The sequence below is a fragment of the Chelmon rostratus genome, chromosome 9, assembly GCF_017976325.1.
Source record: "Chelmon rostratus isolate fCheRos1 chromosome 9, fCheRos1.pri, whole genome shotgun sequence".
NCBI classification, from domain to species: domain Eukaryota; kingdom Metazoa; phylum Chordata; class Actinopteri; order Chaetodontiformes; family Chaetodontidae; genus Chelmon; species Chelmon rostratus.
In genome coordinates this window covers 4,656,499-4,674,418 of record NC_055666.1, presented here as the reverse complement: position 1 = coordinate 4,674,418, position 17,920 = coordinate 4,656,499, and the positions used below count along the sequence as shown (strand labels likewise).

The 17,920-nt window shown below is 43.4% G+C and overlaps 11 non-coding genes across 11 annotated transcripts; all 11 read left to right on the top strand.

Annotated features, from left to right (window-relative positions):
- The first annotated feature begins 9,051 nt into the window (after window positions 1-9,051).
- On the top strand, window positions 9,052-9,133 carry trnal-aag. The gene has a single exon. It is a non-coding gene; the product is annotated as a tRNA-Leu (tRNA).
- Window positions 9,134-10,706: 1,573 nt separating this feature from the next.
- On the top strand, window positions 10,707-10,788 carry trnal-aag. Its single transcript has one exon. It is a non-coding gene; the product is annotated as a tRNA-Leu (tRNA).
- Window positions 10,789-12,357: 1,569 nt separating this feature from the next.
- On the top strand, window positions 12,358-12,439 carry trnal-aag. Its single transcript has one exon. It is a non-coding gene; the product is annotated as a tRNA-Leu (tRNA).
- A 480-nt stretch (window positions 12,440-12,919) lies between these two features.
- trnam-cau lies at window positions 12,920-12,991 on the top strand. Its single transcript has one exon. It is a non-coding gene; the product is annotated as a tRNA-Met (tRNA).
- Window positions 12,992-13,646: 655 nt separating this feature from the next.
- trnam-cau lies at window positions 13,647-13,718 on the top strand. Its single transcript has one exon. It is a non-coding gene; the product is annotated as a tRNA-Met (tRNA).
- Window positions 13,719-14,543: 825 nt separating this feature from the next.
- Window positions 14,544-14,625, top strand: trnal-aag. Its single transcript has one exon. It is a non-coding gene; the product is annotated as a tRNA-Leu (tRNA).
- A 288-nt stretch (window positions 14,626-14,913) lies between these two features.
- On the top strand, window positions 14,914-14,985 carry trnam-cau. Its single transcript has one exon. It is a non-coding gene; the product is annotated as a tRNA-Met (tRNA).
- A 710-nt stretch (window positions 14,986-15,695) lies between these two features.
- trnal-aag lies at window positions 15,696-15,777 on the top strand. Its single transcript has one exon. It is a non-coding gene; the product is annotated as a tRNA-Leu (tRNA).
- A 486-nt stretch (window positions 15,778-16,263) lies between these two features.
- Window positions 16,264-16,335, top strand: trnam-cau. Its single transcript has one exon. It is a non-coding gene; the product is annotated as a tRNA-Met (tRNA).
- A 706-nt stretch (window positions 16,336-17,041) lies between these two features.
- Window positions 17,042-17,123, top strand: trnal-uag. The gene has a single exon. It is a non-coding gene; the product is annotated as a tRNA-Leu (tRNA).
- Window positions 17,124-17,601: 478 nt separating this feature from the next.
- Window positions 17,602-17,673, top strand: trnam-cau. Its single transcript has one exon. It is a non-coding gene; the product is annotated as a tRNA-Met (tRNA).
- Window positions 17,674-17,920: the final 247 nt, after the last annotated feature.

The window sequence follows — 17,920 nt, the reverse complement described above, 5'->3', positions numbered from 1 at the left end:
CTTTCCACCTGTCAGTCATCAACATAAGAAGCATTAAAGTGCTGCATGATCAGCTGTCACTCACCAGATTTTGATGAACCAAACTACAGGAGTGAAAGCACCCTTAGGTTACCGCTGGTATTAATTAGCCTTAGCTTATTTTAGCTATCTAAGAAAAACTCCCTGCTGTTAAAGGTATCCTGTGGAGTTTTGGCAGTATGGAGCAAAAAACAAAATCATGCATATTCTCAAGGGTGACACAATACACGCTCCAGCCACTGGTTTCGTGCTGACAGTTGCCGCCACCACATGCATTACTTCATTCTACATGCATCACCGATGTAGTAATGCGAAGGATGAAAAAACACGAAAACTTTGATATAAATTACTAAGAAATTCAAATGTTTCCTGAGGAAGGTAATCTATTAAACATGTTTGTCATCAACCGTACACACTATCCTGGTAAGAAACATTAAATGTAAACATTGCGTTTGTTTACGAGAACTTTAAATTGAACATGTATGATTTCACAAATTGATGATTGCCACAACGATCGATGAGCAGGTATTTCACAGTAAAAAGATTAATATTGGATCCAAATCAAATCATATTAATAGTCAAGTCAAAAGTGTGCATATGTGTGTATATATACACATGCATATATATACAATTGCAAGGTGACAGTCTTTTTCATATAATCCTGTAGATACCCATCACATATTGAGTTCAAATGCATGCCACTCTGTCTATCTTTCCTGTCTCCCCCCCTCTTTGTTCCATCTAATAACGCAGAGAAACCATAAAAAAAATATGTTTGAGAGACCTGAGGCAGGCCGGCTTTATTTGTGCAGTGGTTTGGCGGTGGTGGTGGTGGTAAAAAAAAGCCACTCTAGAGTATGAGCCTGAATCCTTGGACCAAAGACCATCACAGAGATGAGAAATGACTTCAGGGAAATGGGCTATTGAGACGGTAACACGCAGACGTGCAGTCCCTCTCACAAACACTGAAACATACGCACACACACAGTACATGCGTACACAATCACGCTCCACAGAAGTCTGAGACACGCCCAATGTGCCTGGAAATAAATCCTGAACTGTCTCACACACACACACTGTTGCTGGAAAAGGCCTGCATGAATGCACAGACTTGGGCATTCTCACTGCGTGCACACACACACACACACACACACGCACACACACACACAATGATACACAATAAACTTTAAGGACATAAACGCGCACAGACACACTCACTCAATTTGAGGCTCTATCAGGGGTGAAAGAGAATTTAATGGCACTACTTGTGAAGTTGCCCTCGGTAGAAAATGACCAAAACTTTTGTCTGAGTTCAAATGAGGGACGGTGTCAGCTGAGAGTTTATGGAGGCAGGTTTTTGACTGGAAGGTCAGTCTTTTGAATACTTTGATTCAACAGTGATATTCCCTCGTGGTGAATTGTGTATTTAGTATTCACTGAACGTGTGGTTGATTGGGGCTGAGTCAGTGGATGGACAGCTTTTTGTTTAGATGTTTCAGACAGTCTGGAGGCTCAGAACAAATGACACAGTTGCACAGTACTGACCTTTTCCTCTTTCATATGGAAAGATGCTGCTGTGTTTCTTGCCAATTATGGACAACAGGCCATGTGTAAAAGCAAGACTATAGGCCTATTTGGATTGGATTTAGTTCTCTAAGGGAGGTGGGGTGAGTTTGATGTATCAGCTGTCTTCCAGTTTTTTTCTTCTACTGCATTTTATGAACTTAGTGTGAATATTTGACTTTTGTGTTAAAATGCAAGATGCTGGAAATGTTTGGTAACCTAAACGACGGCAGAAAAAGAAAGTGACATGAGGAGAGCAAGATCCCGTAAAAGCTTAACAAACATGGGCTGTTGTAATGTCAGGTACAGGTATGCACTGGTATGGAGGCTAGTCCTACAGAAATGTCCATGTCTATTACAGAAGAGGTCCTGTAATTCCACAGTGATTAAAATGCCATCACGAACAGAGAGTTAAATCACAGAGGAGCACAGTGAATGATTCCCACTTCCTCCTGTAATGATAATCTGTCCAAATGAGTGTGATGGCCACAACTGCTGCCACACAGCTTGCACAAATGTCGGTAACCCTCCTACATTCACCTCAGTTTTCTTTACGTTTAATTATTCATTTAGTTAACCTTTTTGACCTCACGACATCCACATTGCACATGCAGACAGCATCATAAAGGATGACACATACCTTTTGTTTTCATACAACACATATTTATTGAGCATAAGTTGACAGTACATTAGTTGTAGCACGCACATTTAGTTAGCTTCTGTACAGTCGCATTGCACTTGTTTTTTGAGTTTCCAGTGTTGAGGGTCTGGCTGCTGCCGGAGGGACATCGGGCCAGACCTCGGCAAAAGGTGCAACTGCTGGAGCAGAGCTGTTGAATGCAGGAAGTGGCCAACTGGACTGTACCAAGTGCCTGCAGCATCAGCATGCAAACATTTGCTAATGAGCTCCAAACACAAAGCACAACTGAGGCTGACTGAATGTTACAGCACTGATTCCAGAAAAAGTTGGGACACTGTTTAAAACAAAACAAAATGTGATCATTTGCAAATCTTTTTTGACATGTACTCAACTGAAAACAGTACAAAGTCAATATATTTAATTTTTGACCTCATCAGCTTCATCGATTTTTCTAAATATCTGCTTATTCTGAATTTGATGCAGCAACTCGTTTCAAACAAGTTGGGACAGGAGCAACAACAGACTGGGAAAGCTGTGGAACGCTCCAAAAACACCTGTTTGGATCATTCCACAGGTAAACAGGCTGATTGGTAACAGGTGATAGTATCATGATTGGGTATGAAAGGAGCATCCTGGAAAGGCTCAGTGGTTCACAAGCGAGGATGGAGTGAGGTTCAACACTTTGTGAACACATGATTGTATGAAGGATTTTACTACATGGGCTCAGGAACACTTTGTAAACCTGCTGTTGGTAAACACAGTTTGTTTGCAATGATTGTTTTCTCTTTTAATTATTTTTTACATAGTGTCCCAGCTTTTTTTTTTTTTTTGGAGTCAGGAAACTAATGCAGTAGTTTTGCAGATACTTGGTCATAAACAAAAGTATTGGACAAAGTGACTTTTTTTAACTGATGATGGTGCTATGTGAAAAGCCAGAGGATCAAAGTTATTACAATTAGTTATCTAGGACCCATGAATGTGTATATTAAATTTTTCACCCGAATAATTGGAATGCATCCCAAAGAGTCCTTGAATATCATTTCATGGCAAAAGTTTGGTTGTTCTTTTCTCAACTCTAGGTCAGCGGTTAACAAAGTGGTTAACAAAGCTCATGTTGAACACATCCCTTAAAACACCAGTTTCTGAAAATATTTTTCAAATTAACATGATAGCTTTTTCATGTTCTAGTAAAATTGTTCTTAGTAAAGTCTCTTTCTGGCCAAAAAAAAAAAACCTTCTGCATTTTGGCAACAGGTATTGGAGGTTATGCTTGAAACACTCTCCTTTATCCCAAAATCATGTGAGCTGACATCAACAAACTTAATGTATTCATCAGAGTGAGTGTGGGGGCTGTGGATGTGATGAACGAGTTCAGTAATTTTCGGTGAGTGCGGCTTGTTCAGACTGGAATGTTCACTTGCTGCTACTTAGAGGGAACGTGTTTGGTTCACTGGTCTTTCACTTCTTGTGTAGAGAAGATATACTGCTATTGACAATACATAAAATATGTGAAAGACTGATTGCAGGCTGACCTTGTTGGGCACTGATCTTAGTAAAGAAAAATAGTTGCCAAAACTGTATAAATACAAAAGTTCCTCTCACTGTCACTGACAACAATGTGCTGGCAGAGACAATACAATGTATATTGTGTTCAGCCATGGCAGCCCATGTGAAAGATGTGTGTTTACCAGTCTCTGTTATTTGGTGTGCAGTTGGTACGCATGGCATGTACGTTTTTTTACTATACAAGCTGTCAGTTCAGGTCAGCATGAGCAATACGAGTGGTGTGCTGGTTCTAAACTCTAAAACTGTCCATTTTGCATTAACTGGCTGTGTGTTGGTTATTGTGTGAAGCACACGTGAAGAAACTTGATCAAAGTCACATGGTAATCGTATAGCTATGGGTAGGTAAGAATGCAATGTGCAACCAAAAAAGTTACCAAAAAAAAAGTCAATCAAAAATCAAGTTGTGGGGGGCTTTTTTTGACAAAGGTCTAAACACCAAGATGCTGGTTGTGTTTTTCATTATACAGATGAAATTAACAAGCCACATACAAAATGCAAACAACCTAAAGATCAAACCTGTCAACCCTGTTGAATCCTGTTTTTGTGTATTTTTTTGTTTTTTTTTGGTCAGGATTCTCACACATTTCACCCTTCTCTCCAGCGAACCTCTGTTTATTTCCCTTATTTTTAGTCTTTCTGAACAAAAAACAACTCAAAATGTCGGCTGTAATGTTGACATCAAGCATAACCACGGGGCAGATTTGACGTGTTTGCTGCATTCCCTGCCGGTAACGCAGGTGGTGTCAGCATGTAGAACATTGGCAAGAAGTGATGAGAAGTCACTCACTCAAATGGCACCTTCCAGTTAAATGAGATGGATAACCGTGAGAGGGATGGAATAGCCTAGTTGCCTTATAGTCTTTTTGCAATTATCTCACCAAATGGGAGATGATGAAGAGCAACGTCGGTCAAAGTCATGCTTTTTGTAACATATGTCACACAGATTTTAGTGAATCACACAGAGAAAAAAAAAATCTGCCAAGCATCAGAGCACCCAAGAGGTGCAGAAACATGCTCCAGCAATGACTGTATTTGTACTATCTCTGCCATCCGGTTTCATAATCACCCTTTCCAAACAACTGTCTCTCTTGCCAGTAGCCCCTCTAAAAATTAGAATTGAGGAATAATGTCTAGGTATATTACATGTCCTTCAAGTTATACATAAATAAATTTCTCTGGCCTTTAATGTTTTCATGTATATAATGCAGGGATGTTCACAGCATCTCACTTTCAACCACATATCTGATTCTGACCACCAACTGCAGTCACTCATTGTAGGAATTAGTCAACTCAGTCCTTGCTCTGATATTTTAAACTAAGTGGTTGCCTTGTGGTGGATTCACTGTGTGTTCCCTTGTCTAAATGTATCGGTTATGTTGACAGTGGTAAGGGTGACAGGACGGCCCAGGGTGGGGCACTGGAGAATTTCCCTCACTTTTAAATCCCAGTGTTGTGTTCATGCACAGATTGTCCTTAGATTCTTCCATGGCCCTGTCGTCTTACTTTAGTGTATATTACAAATGTGTTTCAGTTTCTGTCCCCATCTAGTTGGAAAATGCTTAGTGCAGCTTTAAACTAGATCAGGTCAGCCTCTTCAGAATTACCAGCAGTTACTATGCTACTCTTTCTTTTCTTTTCTTTGTGATCACTGTCTCCGATCACTCGTACCATTCACCCATAATTTAAAGTGTGCACCATCCCTATGTCTAATGTTCTCTAATCTTTTGTTTTAGGCTTTGTGTACTTTTGCCATCAGTAATCTCATGACACGGGCACCACATTTTCCAAATACACCACATTTTCTCTGGTTAGCTAAACATGTACACAACCTGCCATTTGTCGCAAAGGTTTTTCAGTTCAAGACTCAGATGATGCAAAATGAACACCTCATACCTACTCAGGCATTGTGCTGTGTGAATTTCAGACACGTGACTTAAAGGTTTGATGATAATTTTGGTCCAGACATTTTTCTCATGATGGAGCCTCCTGTATTCCTCATTTGTTATCTCCCTCCTCTTCTTCTTCCTCCTCAAACTGCCCTGTAAGCCACTAAGACACAATTTGATGGTGAAAAATCCACCCAAACGGACGCATTTGTCTCCAAACCTCTCGAACACTTGTTGTAATGAACCTGTCAATCTAACATCAATGGTGACACGAGGGAAGAAAAGTATTCCGTCTGTGGAAACGTACCCCTGATGTGATGAAACATTTTGCAACTGTTCAGTTGTTGAGCCTAAGAAAAGAAAAAGAGAGAGAGAAAAAAGAGAAAAGAAATAAGGAACAGCAAGAAGCATGGAGCGGATTATATTTATATGATATTTTTTCTATGTAGTTGTTGGATCTAAATTTCCATGCCAAATGTCCTAGCTGTTCTGGTCTCACTCAGTGTCCCCTGCAGGTCACAGCTTAAAACAAATTACATGTTAAATCTAACCTAAAGGCCTGATCACAGCACAAAGTGACAGATTCTGCAGTGCTAGAAGCTTGTTAAAGTAGAATTAACTTGCTGATGACAGTGATAAGAACTCTCCAAGCTACCTAAGTATCTCAGAACTGTCAAGACATTGGTCAACTCTGCAAATCCATCTGTCTGAGTTCAACTTTGGTGAACGTTGTGCAAGATTTGTCCCTGCGAGCAGGTGACTGAAGTCATCCAATGAAATGAATGTATTTTGCTTTCAAATCTGGCTGTTTTCAATGCTGTTGGGACTGGGACTCATTGCTCCTTTTTGTATGTAGAGGGGAAAAAAGCATTTTTAGGATGACTTATATTACCATTTGCGACAGCAATTAAGTGGTGAGTCAACTTCCCCTAGTAAATAATAGATCACAATAAAGTTTTTGCATTGGTCTTCCACCTAGTCTTGACAAATTACTCAGCATGTAAACAGCTCTACCACTGGAACCATACTAAATCAATCTCGTTCTAAAATGCACAGACACAAGCACATCAAAATCCAGGAATATTTTATGCATTGCAGTCAAACTTTCAATTTGTTGCAAACATGCAGGCAAACATCCTCAGAAAGTATGATGAATGTCTTATCTGTCTTCTCCTATTTATCTGCCAACCTGTATATTTATGAGAGATTTATGCTTTCCAGTTCTTCCTCATACAGATGCAGGTGAACAAAGCAGGACAATCAGGTAGTTTGGGGTTTGGGGCTGCCTCAAGAGCTGCAAAATAGTGTGCTTTATTCATAAGATGCAGAGGCAAACACATGTATGTCTATGACTTTCTACATATGCATTTGTGGATCTTTGTCTGTTTGCTTATTTGCATCATCAGGTTCCCCGGAGCACCAAATGGAAAGAAATGAAGAATGGTAGCCTTCCTCTAAACCGAAAGACAAAAGCAGAGACAGGGAGTGAAAGAGAAGCAGCTCTCCTTCCACACCACTGGGAATGTCTGAGAGATGCTGACAGCTCATTTCCATGAACTGTCTGACTGTGGGCAATATATATACCGGAGTGAGTGAAAGGAAGTAGGAGGAAGAGAAATATGGAGGTCCATGTCGAGGTGAAGCCGAGTCGGAGATGAATAGAGGGAGTATGAAGGCGAAGCAACGACAGAAGGGAGTACATAAACAGATAGCTGAATCTTAAGGGGCATGAAAAGACAGAGAGAAGACAGAGAGAAAACATGAAAGGGGAGCAAGAGCAAAAATACCCAGATGTAAGCAAAAAGACTCTCTGTGACCAGCAAGAGGACAAACAACAAAAATATGTATGTGTGACACTCTCGCTCTGATACGAAAGAACTGCTATGCGCAGGAGATGCTGACTTACTGACGAGCTTCTGACATTTTATATAACAGAGAATAAATTGAAAAAAGTTGTATTTCAGCTCACGTGGCCTTTGTTTAACCATTGTTTTTAAGGTATAACCTGAATCCGTTGGTTAGAACTACACTGGATACGTGTAATATAAGAGATCAATTTCTAACTTCAAGTTCTGGTTGGCACTAAATGCATGAAAAATGCAAAAATATGGATTGAATCCATCAATTAACCTGACACAGATTTGCTAATTGTAGAAAACAATCCTGAAGAATCCCTATCAAAATCAACCTTGTGCACTGAATGCCAAACTGGCATGCATGGATGTCATTGCATTTTGTTCCACTGCCCTAGCCCACTGATACAAGACTTTGACCCTGTCCGTTATTGACAATTTGGTTCTCCTTTCAGAATGAGATCACTTACATTCTTATGACAAGGGAAGCTTTGAGAAACAGCAATTTTGACGTTGGCCCAGTGCTTCCCAGTATCTTTGCCGGAAGAAAAAAGTTGGTAAGATGATTCTCTTTTTGCAGCTCCACTTAATGTGATTTCTCAGACACTTTACATGGATTGGCTCGTAAACCATGGAGCAAATTTGGCGTACATCCCCATTTTTTGTTGTGGCCTACAAGCCAGTTGTGCCAATTGAAGTGTTCAAAAACCAAATTTTAAAAAGGCAAGAAGAGTGGGTCAGCGAAAGCCTGCTGTGCGCAAAACCCAAGGGGTGATGGGTTGAAACCATCCTCTGCAATGTGTGACTTCTCTTGCTCCCACTCACAACTGAAAGTTTTCACAACAAAAAGTGAAACGTGATCAGATTCTAAGAGCTAGCATGACCTGGATCTTCACACATAGTGTGGCCGAGTGGTCTAAGGCCGTGGATTAAGACTCCAGTCTCTCAGAAGGCGTGGGTTCAAATCCCACCACTGCCATTTGATGCACCTAGTAATGTAGAGTTGAATGGTCACTGCAGCAAGTTGACAAAACCAAACGGGCAGCTAAAAAAGTGCTTGGTTGTTTGTGAGGTAAAGCTCAGAGAGGCCTCACAGGCATTGCTTGACAGCATGTTACTGTTGCTTTCTCTGAGTAATGTATCGACATTGTTGAAAGGTCACTGCAGCAAGTCGACGAAACCAAACTGGCAGCTAAAAGCTAAAAAACTCAGACAATCCTCACAGGCATTGCTTGACAGCAATGTCTATTGGTTTCTGTTGCCGTGACTGTTGACAAGTTGCTTTCTTACTCGTGGTCTACAAAGACCCATAGACAACACTGGAAGTTGAGGTGGCCGATGAACAAGAATTCATTGCTACAAGAGTCGACAGATTTCTCTGCTCACTGATGCTGACTCTGTACTCCAGTTGCACGCAATTCACATGATTTAGTAAATGCTTCTAATGGTGAATCTTATTTGTCATAAAACCTCCCAAATCAGACTAGCGCTTCCTGACTGACTGCAGGACCGAGGCTGTTTTTCAGGTAGTGTGGCCGAGTGGTCTAAGGCGCTGGATTAAGGCTCCAGTCTCTCAGGAGGCGTGGGTTCAAATCCCACCACTGCCATTTGATGCACCTCTGAGTAATGTATCGACATTGTTCAGTGGTCACTGCAGCAAGTTGTCATAAAACCTCCCAAATCAGACTGGCGCTTGCTGACTGCAGGACGGAGGACGGAGACTGTTTTTCAGGTAGTGTGGTCAAAGGCGCTGGATTTAGGCTCCAGTCTCTCAGGAGGCGTGGGTTCAAATCCCACCACTGCCATTTGACGCACCTAGTAATGTAGAGTTGAGTGGTCACTGCAGCAAGTTGACAAAAGTTGACTGGCAGCTAAAAAAGTGCATGGTTGTTTGTGAGGTAAAGCTCAGAGAGTCCTCACAGGCATTGCTTGACAGCATGTTACTGTTGCTTTCTTGCTCATGGTTTACAAAGACCAAGAGAAAACACCGGAAATTGGGGTGACCATGCCTGAAACACTGACATCAAAACTCATTATTCAACAGGGGGGTAAAAAGTAGCAAATTTTGGAGCAGCAGTTTAAAAAGCCGAGACTCCCCCCCTGTCAGTCAGAAAGACTGACAAGTGCTTGATTCTCTGTGAAGTATAAGTCAGTGAGTCCTCACAGGCATTGCTTGACAGCATGTCTATTGGTTTCTGTTGCCGTGACTGTTGTCAAAACTCATTATTCAACAGGGGGGTAAAAAGTAGCAAATTTTGCCAACAACCTAACTGCAAAAATACAAGCAGAGTGGCGCAGCGGAAGCGTGCTTGGCCCATAACCCAGAGGTCGATGGATCGAAACCATCCTCTGCTATGTGTGGGTACTCTATAATGGCTGATGTCCTTGCTCCAAACTCCCCTTTGTAAAATGGTAAGGCATCCTTGCCCAAAGGTGTCTGAAGTTCAATGCCGTTTCACTTTACTGCTGAAGAAGGCACCACATAATCTTCCCAAGCCCCTAATTCCAGTCTCAACTCACAAGATGGAAGATGCACATATGTCCTCAGTGCCACTGCATTGCTCTTTACTTTTTTTAATTAAACGGTCCAGTTTTCCTGATCCAAACACTGCCATTTGAAATACCTCTTAGTAGTGTTTCAGCATGATTCAATGGTTGATGCAGCAATCGGTAGTGGCGAAAAGTTGACAGAAAAACACTGACAAGTGCGCATGTGACGGTCGGGTGGGCAAACCACCCACCCATTCACACCAAGACTCACCCGTTGACGCCCATTGACCCATTAGCAGCAGTATAAAAAGCCGAGACTCCCCCCCTGTCAGTCAGAAAGACTGACAAGTGCTTGATTCTCTGTGAAGTATAAGTCAGTGAGTCCTCACAGGCATTGCTTGACAGCATGTCTATTGGTTTCTGTTGCCGTGACTGTTGACAAGTTGCTTTCTTACTCGTGGTCTACAAAGACCCATAGACAACACTGGAAGTTGAGGTGGCCGATGAACAAGAATTCATTGCTACAAGAGTCGACAGATTTCTCTGCTCACTGATGCTGACTCTGTACTCCAGTTGCACGCAATTCACATGATTTAGTAAAAGCTTCTAATGGTGAATCTTATTTGTCATAAAACCTCCCAAATCAGACTAGCGCTTCGTGACTGACTGCAGGACAGAGGCTGTTTTTCAGGTAGTGTGGCCGAGTGGTCTAAGGCGCTGGATTAAGGCTCCAGTCTCTCAGGAGGCGTGGGTTCAAATCCCACCACTGCCATTTGATGCACCTCTGAGTAATGTATCGACATTGTTCAGTGGTCACTGCAGCAAGTTGTCATAAAACCTCCCAAATCAGACTGGCGCTTGCTGACTGCAGGACGGAGGACGGAGACTGTTTTTCAGGTAGTGTGGTCTCAGTCGCTGGATTTAGGCTCCAGTCTCTCAGGAGGCGTGGGTTCAAATCCCACCACTGCCATTTGACGCACCTAGTAATGTAGAGTTGAGTGGTCACTGCAGCAAGTTGACAAAAGTTGACTGGCAGCTAAAAAAGTGCATGGTTGTTTGTGAGGTAAAGCTCAGAGAGTCCTCACAGGCATTGCTTGACAGCATGTTACTGTTGCTTTCTTGCTCATGGTTTACAAAGACCAAGAGAAAACACCGGAAATTGGGGTGACCATGCCTGAAACACTGACATCAAAACTCATTATTCAACAGGGGGGTAAAAAGTAGCAAATTTTGGAGCAGCAGTTTAAAAAGCCGAGACTCCCCCCCTGTCAGTCAGAAAGACTGACAAGTGCTTGATTCTCTGTGAAGTATAAGTCAGTGAGTCCTCACAGGCATTGCTTGACAGCATGTCTATTGGTTTCTGTTGCCGTGACTGTTGTCAAAACTCATTATTCAACAGGGGGGTAAAAAGTAGCAAATTTTGCCAACAACCTAACTGCAAAAATACAAGCAGAGTAGCGCAGCGGAAGCGTGCTTGGCCCATAACCCAGAGGTCGATGGATCGAAACCATCCTCTGCTATGTGTGGGTACTCTATAATGGCTGATGTCCTTGCTCCAAACTCCCCTTTGTAAAATGGTAAGGCATCCTTGCCCAAAGGTGTCTGAAGTTCAATGCCGTTTCACTTTACTGCTGAAGAAGGCACCACATAATCTTCCCAAGCCCCTAATTCCAGTCTCAACTCACAAGATGGAAGATGCACATATGTCCTCAGTGCCACTGCATTGCTCTTTACTTTTTTTAATTAAACGGTCCAGTTTTCCTGATCCAAACACTGCCATTTGAAATACCTCTTAGTAGTGTTTCAGCATGATTCAATGGTTGATGCAGCAATCGGTAGTGGCGAAAAGTTGACAGAAAAACACTGACAAGTGCGCATGTGACGGTCGGGTGGGCAAACCACCCACCCATTCACACCAAGACTCACCCGTTGACGCCCATTGACCCATTAGCAGCAGTATAAAAAGCCGAGACTCCCCCCCTGTCAGTCAGAAAGACTGACAAGTGCTTGATTCTCTGTGAAGTATAAGTCAGTGAGTCCACACAGGCATTGCTTGACAGCATGTCTATTGGTTTCTGTTGCCGTGACTGTTGACAAGTTGCTTTCTTACTCGTGGTCTACAAAGACCCATAGACAACACTGGAAGTTGAGGTGGCCGATGAACAAGAATTCATTGCTACAAGAGTCGACAGATTTCTCTGCTCACTGATGCTGACTCTGTACTCCAGTTGCACGCAATTCACATGATTTAGTAAAAGCTTCTAATGGTGAATCTTATTTGTCATAAAACCTCCCAAATCAGACTGGCCCTTGCTGACTGGAGGACGGAGACTGTTTTTCAGGTAGTGTGGCCGAGTGGTCTAAGGCGCTGGATTAAGGCTCCAGTCTCTCAGGAGGCGTGGGTTCAAATCCCACCACTGCCATTTGACGCACCTAGTAATGTAGAGTTGAGTGGTCACTCCAGCAAGTTGACAAAAGTTGACTGGCAGCTAAAAAAGTGCATGGTTGTTTGTGAGGTAAAGCTCAGAGAGTCCTCACAGGCATTGCTTGACAGCATGTTACTGCTTACTGTTTCTTGCTCATGGTTTACAAAGACCAAGAGAAAACACCGGAAATTGGGGTGACCATGCCTGAAACACTGACATCAAAACTCATTATTCAACAGGGGGGTAAAAAGTAGCAAATTTTGGAGCAGCAGTTTAAAAAGCCGAGACTCCCCCCCGTCAGTCAGAAAGACTGACAAGTGCTTGATTCTCTGTGAAGTATAAGTCAGTGAGTCCTCACAGGCATTGCTTGACAGCATGTCTATTGGTTTCTGTTGCCGTGACTGTTGTCAAAACTCATTATTCAACAGGGGGGTAAAAAGTAGCAAATTTTGCCAACAACCTAACTGCAAAAATACAAGCAGAGTGGCGCAGCGGAAGCGTGCTGGGCCCATAACCCAGAGGTCGATGGATCGAAACCATCCTCTGCTATGTGTGGGTACTCTATTATGGCTGATGTCCTTGCTCCAAACTCCCCTTTGTAAAATGGTAAGGCATCCTTACCCAAAGGTGTCTGAAGTTCAATGCCGTTTCACTTTACTGCTGAAGAAGGCACCACATAATCTTCCCAAGCCCCTAATTCCAGTCTCAAGATGGAAGATGCCGACAACTTTGTCCACAGCATATATTTCCTCAGTGCCACTGCATTGCTCTTTACTTTTTTTAATTAAACGGTCCAGTTTTCCTCATCCAAACACTGCCATTTGAAATACCTCTTAGTAGTGTTTCAGCATGATTCAATGGTTGATGCAGCAATCGGTAGTGGCGAAAAGTTGACAGAAAAACACTGACAAGTGCGCATGTGACGGTCGGGTGGGCAAACCACCCACCCATTCGCACCAAGACTCACCCGTTGACGCCCATTGACCCATTAGCAGCAGTATAAAAAGCCGAGACTCCCCCCCTGTCAGTCAGAAAGACTGACAAGTGCTTGATTCTCTGTGAAGTATAAGTCAGTGAGTCCTCACAGGCATTGCTTGACAGCATGTCTATTGGTTTCTGTTGCCGTGACTGTTGTCAAAACTCATTATTCAACAGGGGGGTAAAAAGTAGCAAATTTTGCCAACAACCTAACTGCAAAAATGCAAGCAGAGTGGCGCAGCGGAAGCGTGCTGGGCCCATAACCCAGAGGTCGATGGATCGAAACCATCCTCTGCTATGTGTGGGTACTCTATAATGGCTGATGTCCTTGCTCCAAACTCCCCTTTGTAAAATGGTAAGGCATCCTTGCCCAAAGGTGTCTGAAGTTCAATGCCGTTTCACTTTACTGCTGAAGAAGGCACCACATAATCTTCCCAAGCCCCTAATTCCAGTCTCAACTCACAAGATGGAAGATGCACATATGTCCTCAGTGCCACTGCATTGCTCTTTACTTTTTTTAATTAAACGGTCCAGTTTTCCTGATCCAAACACTGCCATTTGAAATACCTCTTAGTAGTGTTTCAGCATGATTCAATGGTTGATGCAGCAATCGGTAGTGGCGAAAAGTTGACAGAAAAACACTGACAAGTGCGCATGTGACGGTCGGGTGGGCAAACCACCCACCCATTCACACCAAGACTCACCCGTTGACGCCCATTGACCCATTAGCAGCAGTATAAAAAGCCGAGACTCCCCCCCTGTCAGTCAGAAAGACTGACAAGTGCTTGATTCTCTGTGAAGTATAAGTCAGTGAGTCCACACAGGCATTGCTTGACAGCATGTCTATTGGTTTCTGTTGCCGTGACTGTTGACAAGTTGCTTTCTTACTCGTGGTCTACAAAGACCCATAGACAACACAGGAAGTTGAGGTGGCCGATGAACAAGAATTCATTGCTACAAGAGTCGACAGATTTCTCTGCTCACTGATGCTGACTCTGTACTCCAGTTGCACGCAATTCACATGATTTAGTAAAAGCTTCTAATGGTGAATCTTATTTGTCATAAAACCTCCCAAATCAGACTAGCGCTTCGTGACTGACTGCAGGACAGAGGCTGTTTTTCAGGTAGTGTGGCCGAGTGGTCTAAGGCGCTGGATTAAGGCTCCAGTCTCTCAGGAGGCGTGGGTTCAAATCCCACCACTGCCATTTGACGCACCTAGTAATGAAGAGTTGAGTGGTCACTGCAGCAAGTTGACAAAAGTTGACTGGCAGCTAAAAAAGTGCATGGTTGTTTGTGAGGTAAAGCTCAGAGAGTCCTCACAGGCATTGCTTGACAGCATGTTTCTGTTGCTTTCTTGCTCATGGTTTACGAAGACCAAGAGAAAACACCGGAAATTGGGGTGACCATGCCTGAAACGCTGACATCAAAACTCATTATTCAACAGGGGGGTAAAAAGTAGCAAATTTTGCCAACAACCTAGCTGCGAAAATACAAGCAGAGTGGCGCAGCGGAAGCGTGCTGGGCCCATAACCCAGAGGTCGATGGATCGAAACCATCCTCTGCTATGTGTGGGTGCTCTATAATGGCTGATGTCCTTGCTCCAAACTCCCCTTTGTAAAATGGTAAGGCATCCTTGCCCAAAGGTGTCTGAAGTTCAATGCCGTTTCACTTTACTGCTGAAGAAGGCACCACATAATCTTCCCAAGCCCCTAATTCCAGTTTCAACTCACAAGATGGAAGATGCCGACAACTTTGTCCACAGCACATATGTCCTCAGTGCCACTGCATTGCTCTTTACTTTTTTTAATTAAACGGTCCAGTTTTCCTCATCCAAACACTGCCATTTGAAATACCTCTTAGTAGTGTTTCAGCATGATTCAATGGTTGATGCAGCAATCGGTAGTGGGGAAAAGTTGACAGAAAAACACTGACAAGTGCACATGTGATGGTCGGGTGAGCAAACCACCCACCCATTCACACCAAGACTCACCCGTTGACGCCCATTGACCCATTAGCAGCAGTATAAAGTTGCTTTCTTACTCGTGGTCTACAAAGACCCATAGACAACACTGGAAGTTGAGGTGGCCGATGAACAAGAATTCATTGCTACAAGAGTCGACAGATTTCTCTGCTCACTGATGCTGACTCTGTACTCCAGTTGCACGCAATTCACATGATTTAGTAAAAGCTTCTAATGGTGAATCTTATTTGTCATAAAACCTCCCAAATCAGACTAGCGCTTCGTGACTGACTGCAGGACAGAGGCTGTTTTTCAGGTAGTGTGGCCGAGTGGTCTAAGGCGCTGGATTAAGGCTCCAGTCTCTCAGGAGGCGTGGGTTCAAATCCCACCACTGCCATTTGATGCACCTCTGAGTAATGTATCGACATTGTTCAGTGGTCACTGCAGCAAGTTGTCATAAAACCTCCCAAATCAGACTAGCGCTTGCTGACTGCAGGACGGAGGACGGAGACTGTTTTTCAGGTAGTGTGGTCAAAGGCGCTGGATTTAGGCTCCAGTCTCTCAGGAGGCGTGGGTTTAAATCCCACCACTGCCATTTGACGCACCTAGTAATGTAGAGTTGAGTGGTCACTGCAGCAAGTTGACAAAAGTTGACTGGCAGCTAAAAAAGTGCATGGTTGTTTGTGAGGTAAAGCTCAGAGAGTCCTCACAGGCATTGCTTGACAGCATGTTTCTGTTGCTTTCTTGCTCATGGTTTACGAAGACCAAGAGAAAACACCGGAAATTGGGGTGACCATGCCTGAAACGCTGACATCAAAACTCATTATTCAACAGGGGGGTAAAAAGTAGCAAATTTTGCCAACAACCTAGCTGCGAAAATACAAGCAGAGTGGCGCAGCGGAAGCGTGCTGGGCCCATAACCCAGAGGTCGATGGATCGAAACCATCCTCTGCTATGTGTGGGTGCTCTATAATGGCTGATGTCCTTGCTCCAAACTCCCCTTTGTAAAATGGTAAGGCATCCTTGCCCAAAGGTGTCTGAAGTTCAATGCCGTTTCACTTTACTGCTGAAGAAGGCACCACATAATCTTCCCAAGCCCCTAATTCCAGTTTCAACTCACAAGATGGAAGATGCCGACAACTTTGTCCACAGCACATATGTCCTCAGTGCCACTGCATTGCTCTTTACTTTTTTTAATTAAACGGTCCAGTTTTCCTCATCCAAACACTGCCATTTGAAATACCTATTAGTAGTGTTTCAGCATGATTCAATGGTTGATGCAGCAATCGGTAGTGGGGAAAAGTTGACAGAAAAACACTGACAAGTGCACATGTGATGGTCGGGTGAGCAAACCACCCACCCATTCACACCAAGACTCACCCGTTGACGCCCATTGACCCATTAGCAGCAGTATAAAGTTGCTTTCTTACTCGTGGTCTACAAAGACCCATAGACAACACTGGAAGTTGAGGTGGCCGATGAACAAGAATTCATTGCTACAAGAGTCGACAGATTTCTCTGCTCACTGATGCTGACTCTGTACTCCAGTTGCACGCAATTCACATGATTTAGTAAAAGCTTCTAATGGTGAATCTTATTTGTCATAAAACCTCCCAAATCAGACTAGCGCTTTCTGACTGCAGGACGGAGACTGTTTTTCAGGTAGTGTGGCCGAGTGGTCAAAGGCGCTGGATTTAGGCTCCAGTCTCTCAGGAGGCGTGGGTTCAAATCCCACCACTGCCATTTGACGCACCTAGTAATGTAGAGTTGAGTGGTCACTGCAGCAAGTTGACAAAACCAAACTGGCAGCTAAAAAAGTGCATGGTTGTTTGTGAGGTAAAGCTCAGAGAGTCCTCACAGGCATTGCTTGACAGCATGTTACTGTTGCTTTCTTGCTCATGGTTTACAAAGACCAAGAGAAAACACCGGAAATTGGGGTGACCATGCCTGAAACACTGACATCAAAACTCATTATTCAACAGGGGGGTAAAAAGTAGCAAATTTTGGAGCAGCAGTTTAAAAAGCCGAGACTCCCCCCCTGTCAGTCAGAAAGACTGACAAGTGCTTGATTCTCTGTGAAGTATAAGTCAGTGAGTCCTCACAGGCATTGCTTGACAGCATGTCTATTGGTTTCTGTTGCCGTGACTGTTGTCAAAACTCATTATTCAACAGGGGGGTAAAAAGTAGCAAATTTTGCCAACAACCTAACTGCAAAAATACAAGCAGAGTGGCGCAGCGGAAGCGTGCTGGGCCCATAACCCAGAGGTCGATGGATCGAAACCATCCTCTGCTATGTGTGGGTACTCTATTATGGCTGATGTCCTTGCTCCAAACTCCCCTTTGTAAAATGGTAAGGCATCCTTACCCAAAGGTGTCTGAAGTTCAATGCCGTTTCACTTTACTGCTGAAGAAGGCACCACATAATCTTCCCAAGCCCCTAATTCCAGTCTCAAGATGGAAGATGCCGACAACTTTGTCCACAGCATATATTTCCTCAGTGCCACTGCATTGCTCTTTACTTTTTTTAATTAAACGGTCCA